This window comes from Ictidomys tridecemlineatus, chromosome 9 (assembly GCF_052094955.1).
Source record: "Ictidomys tridecemlineatus isolate mIctTri1 chromosome 9, mIctTri1.hap1, whole genome shotgun sequence".
Classification (NCBI taxonomy): domain Eukaryota; kingdom Metazoa; phylum Chordata; class Mammalia; order Rodentia; family Sciuridae; genus Ictidomys; species Ictidomys tridecemlineatus.
The window spans coordinates 87,224,654-87,229,404 of record NC_135485.1 but is presented as its reverse complement, the minus strand read 5'-3'; the positions used below and the strand labels follow the sequence as shown (position 1 = coordinate 87,229,404).

General features: G+C 37.2%; 1 pseudogene; it reads left to right on the top strand.

The window, feature by feature from the left end:
* Nucleotides 1-965: 965 nt before the first annotated feature.
* On the top strand, nucleotides 966-1,472 carry LOC101965628 (E3 ubiquitin-protein ligase RNF114 pseudogene; annotated as a pseudogene).
* The last annotated feature ends 3,279 nt before the right edge of the window (nucleotides 1,473-4,751 follow it).

The window sequence follows — 4,751 nt, the reverse complement described above, 5'->3', positions numbered from 1 at the left end:
GATAGCTTCCTTGAGCAAAGGGGCAGGGAGGGGTTCAGTAAATAACAAGACAGTTTCAGCCACAGTGAAAGTAAGATACCTAATGCAAAGTTGTTTTATTCTCTTTTCAAGTCATTCTCATTACAAATAGTTTGTCAAGACACTTTCTTGAAGCTTAGTGACAAATTCTTACAGAGTCAACATAATTTTCTTACACATAGATGCTATAAAGAAACTAGTAAATGTGGGTTATAGGGGAATTTCTTGTAGAAAAATGTTTCCCTTATGCAAAACCTTATTTGCTAATGTAGTCCCTTGAAAATGAAACACATAACACATGATCTTTCATGCCCTGAAATGAGGCATTTAAATCTAGTAAAATTCAAATTATAGAATATTTTGTGTAATGATCATCAAAGTCTACATCAGTATAAAATATTTTCCATCGGCAGTTTTTCTGGTACACCTCATTTATTTCTGCCTGCTATAAGATATGACATAAGAACTTTATTTTAGTGCTTAAAAATTTCAGATTTTTTAACCTTCATGCAAAGTATAAGAAACAATGAAAATCATTCTATAGCTTTTAAAAATAATGTTATGAAAGCAATAGCAACACAGATATAATTTTTAAAAAGGAGTAGATGATAAGTAGTCTATTAACATCTAATAATAACAAGAAATCCAGAAATTTGTTCATTTAATCATATGGAGTGTTTAACAAAAAGTGCAACTCATGAGCTATTATCTGCCAGACTCACTTTAAATGTTCTTCAATAGTCAAAACCTTTTTCCAAAACTTACTGCTTATATAAAGACAGTTAATTAGACAAGAAACACACTTGCACTTGACAAAACATTTACATAAAGAACATAAGCAATTCCATATAGTGAATAGAAAAGACATAAGAGAAACATTTCATTCTTATGAAATCTTTGTTTTTAAAAGATTGAGAAACTAAGCTCCCTCCCTCCGCGGCAGCAAGATGGCAGCGCAACAGCAGCCCCATGAGGGCATTACTCAGTTGGTGGGGCCCGCTGGGAGGCCGACCCCCTGGGCTGCTTCATGTGTCCCGTGTGCCTGGAGGTATAAGAGAAGCCAGTGCAGGTGTCCTGTGGACACGTCTTTTGCTCTGCATGCCTGCAGGGATGTCTGAAGCCGAAGAAACCTGTCTGTGGGGTGTGTCGCAGGGCTCTGGCACCTGGCGTCTGAGCTGTGGAGCTCCAGCGGCAGATTGGGAGAACAGAGACTTCTTGCCATGGTTGCCCTAAGAATTTCTTCCTATCTAAGATCTGAGCCCACGTGGCTACCTGTTCCCAATACCAGAACTACATCATGGAAGGTGTGAAGGCCACTACTAGGAATGTATCCCTTCAGCCAAAGAATGTCCCAAACCTTTCCTTGTCCTTACTGTCCCGAGAAGAATGATCAGGAAGGACTTGTGGAGCACTGCAAATTATCCCACAGCGCCTATACCAAATCTGTGGATTAGGATGTTGATGAAGAGAACTTGATGAATCAGGTGTGGCAGCGCTCCCCTCATCTACCAGTGAGCAGAGTCCTTGCTTTCCGATTCGTGTTCTAGAGCTTCCATTACATGTTAAGTGTGAAACCTTTTACTCCCACAGCTTTACTTTACAACAGACCTGGAAATGATCCATGGCCCTGGGATAAGGTCACTTCTGACAGGAGAAATGGGTCTCCAGGTCAGAGCCCTCTTTTCCTTTGGGCTTGCCAAAGCTATCTTTCCCACTGTTAACCTTGTTTTGTCACCTGGTCTAGTCCCATTGGTCCTCACTTACTTCCTAGAGCTTCTGCTGCCTCTTCTGGAAGAAAATCCAGCTTCTTCACCTCTGTGTGTTCTTGTTTCACAATGTTCCTCCCATCCAGTATTCATCTCTCAGATCCTTTGAGCCAGCCTTTTCTGGGTCACAAATAACACAATAAAACAAGTGTCTCCTTTCCTTGCCCTGAGGTTTATGAGCTCTAGCCACAGTGCAGCCGACCAAGGCTGACACTCCTCAGTGGTGGAGCTGCCTGCCCATGGGGTGGGCAGTGGCTGCTAGAAGCTGAAGTTTGCACCCTGGGAAACATTTCAGGAACCCTCTTGGGGTGAACATTCTGGGTTTTGCATGATTTGATGCTGGAAGTTTTATTAGTGATATTTTGCTACACTCGTGAAGACCCTTAGAATTAACTGGTTCAGTCTTAAATGCCTGCATGGTGCCTTTTTAGGATAAGATATAACCATACATTTTTAGTGGAGGAGTTTCTAGGTTAGGAAAGTTAAACAGCATTTTTCCATAAGTGGGGAAAGGAGTCAGCTAAAAGAGTGGGAGGGCCGTAGCATTTTGTTTTTCAAGCTAACAAAGTATTTTCAGATGACTGAGTCACATTTACCTTTCTCTTTGAGGGCTTATGTCCTGAAGCATGAAAAGGAGATAAAATGATTAAAAAGAAAAAGGTGTGGGGGCTCTGGTGGCTACTAGTCTTTTATCTTTTACTTGGTAACTTAGATTAAACTAGCATTATTTTACTGTCACAAATGGTTTCTTTATGACACTTGTTTCAACATCCGAATTGCTGTTTTAAAACCCTGGCTTTCAACTCCCGAGAGGCTGTGGTGCACCCTGTTGTCTCTTACAAGACACACTGTCTGCAAGGCACAGCACACCCTCTGCTGAGCAGTTAATAAAAGTTGTGTTCTGGGAACATGGTTCAGTAGCCGTTGGAGAAGCTTGAAGCTGAACGTATTTCATGAATATTAGTTCCAAGGCTAAGAGCTTCCAGCTAATGTATAGGAGCAGAATCTCTGATGGACCCAAAGTCTTATGGATTTGGTTCATTCTTTCTTATGACACACCTCCAGTTTGAATTTGGCAGTTTTTTCCTGATCAGTGTTCAAGGTTGCAAATGGCTTTGGGCTCTACTGCTGTGAGCTCTTCCCACTCACCATAAGAGCTAACTGTAGTTGCCTAACAACCAGCAAAGACAGGGGCCATTTGGGGCAATGTAGTCCTTTTCTGATTAGTTATTACTTGGGAGGACCTACATGTTAAGGTCAGCTTCTTTACTGTAACTTCTGGGAAAAGTTCACTCAGACCTCCCTGAAATGAGATTATCTCAGTAGAAGCTTGGAGGGAAGTTTGATAAAACCTTCATTGGAGGGGATTGAGAAGAGCACGGACATCTCATTGGTGGAACCAAGAAACTGATTTCCGTGTATTAAGTGCACTTCATGTATTTCTAATAAGATGACTTTCCAGAAAGTGAAATTTGTTATGTTCTGGCTTTTAAAAGATGAAATATAAATAATTTTCAAAATTTATCCAAAAAAAGATTGAAAAACTAAAGTTGATATTCTTTTTAAAATTTAAATATTAAAACATCTCTGGAAAATATATTTCAGAAGAATGGATTTAAAAAAAAAAGGCTGAAAAGAAGTAAGCTCACAGCTTATCAGCAGTCCTTAATAAAGAATTTTATTTTTTTTATGCAAAGATGTTTCACCTTGCCAGATGTTTACCTGGCATGATGGAATCAACTAGAGGTGTTGGAGGCAGCTTCATAGATCTTGGTGAAAAAATTCATTTTTAGGTTGATATAAAAAATTTATATAATATGTTTAAAATTTATGGCAAAATTCAAATACATTAATTGGATTTCTATAAAATTTCTAAATAAAATATTTTCCAAATTAAAATATTGATTTTTTGATCTCAAAACACATTAATATTTCAGTTTGCATAAGAAAATTGGAAAATAATGAAGTTTCACTCTGGTTCTAGTGTTTACAATAGAAAATTCTAGTGTTCACACAAAATAACAAAATCTGTAGATACAAGTAATTTATAAAGTACTTGATCTATAATTAGCTTATAGACTTAATAATTAAATTTTTGTCTCTTCAGGTCAATGATACAGTATAAACAATTTAGAATTTCCTGGGAAGGTGACTGAAATTACAGATATTGTAATTCATGTTAAGAATTATGATTTATTCAAGAGGATATACACAGTTTACACAGATCAGTTTCAAGTAATGAAACAGAAGATGCCATCAAAAGCCTATGAATCAATATAAGCCCAGGACCAGATGAATTCTTGCTAAGTTCTACAAGACCCTCAAAGAAGAATTAACACCAATACTTCTCAAATTATTCCATGAAATAGAAAAGGAGGAAACCTTTTCAAACTCATTTTATCGAGCTACTATCACCCAGATACCAAAATCACATAAAGGCACATTAAGGAAAGAAAACTTCTAGATGCAAAAATTCTCAATAAAATTCCAGCAAATTCCATATAAAAACATATTAAGAAAATAGTGCACCACCATTGATTGTGATTCATCCCATGGAAACAAGGTTGGGTCAACATATACAAATCAATAAACATAATTCATCACATCAATAGACTTAAAGACAAGAGTCATATGATCATCTCAATAGATGAAAAAAAATAGACAAAATATAATATCCCTTCTTGTTCAAAACACTAGAAAAACTAGGGATAGTAGGAACATATCTGAACATTGTAAAAGCAATCTATGCTAACTCCAAGGCCAACATCATTTTAAATGGAAGAAAACATTGAAAGTATTTCCTCTGAAAACTGGAACATGACAAAGAGGCCCTTGTTCACCATTTGTATTCAACATAGACCTTGAAACTGTAGCTGGAGCAATTGATAGAAGAAAAAAAAATAAAGGCATATGAGTAGGAAAAGAATAACTCAAACTATCACTATATGCTGATGAGATGATACTATA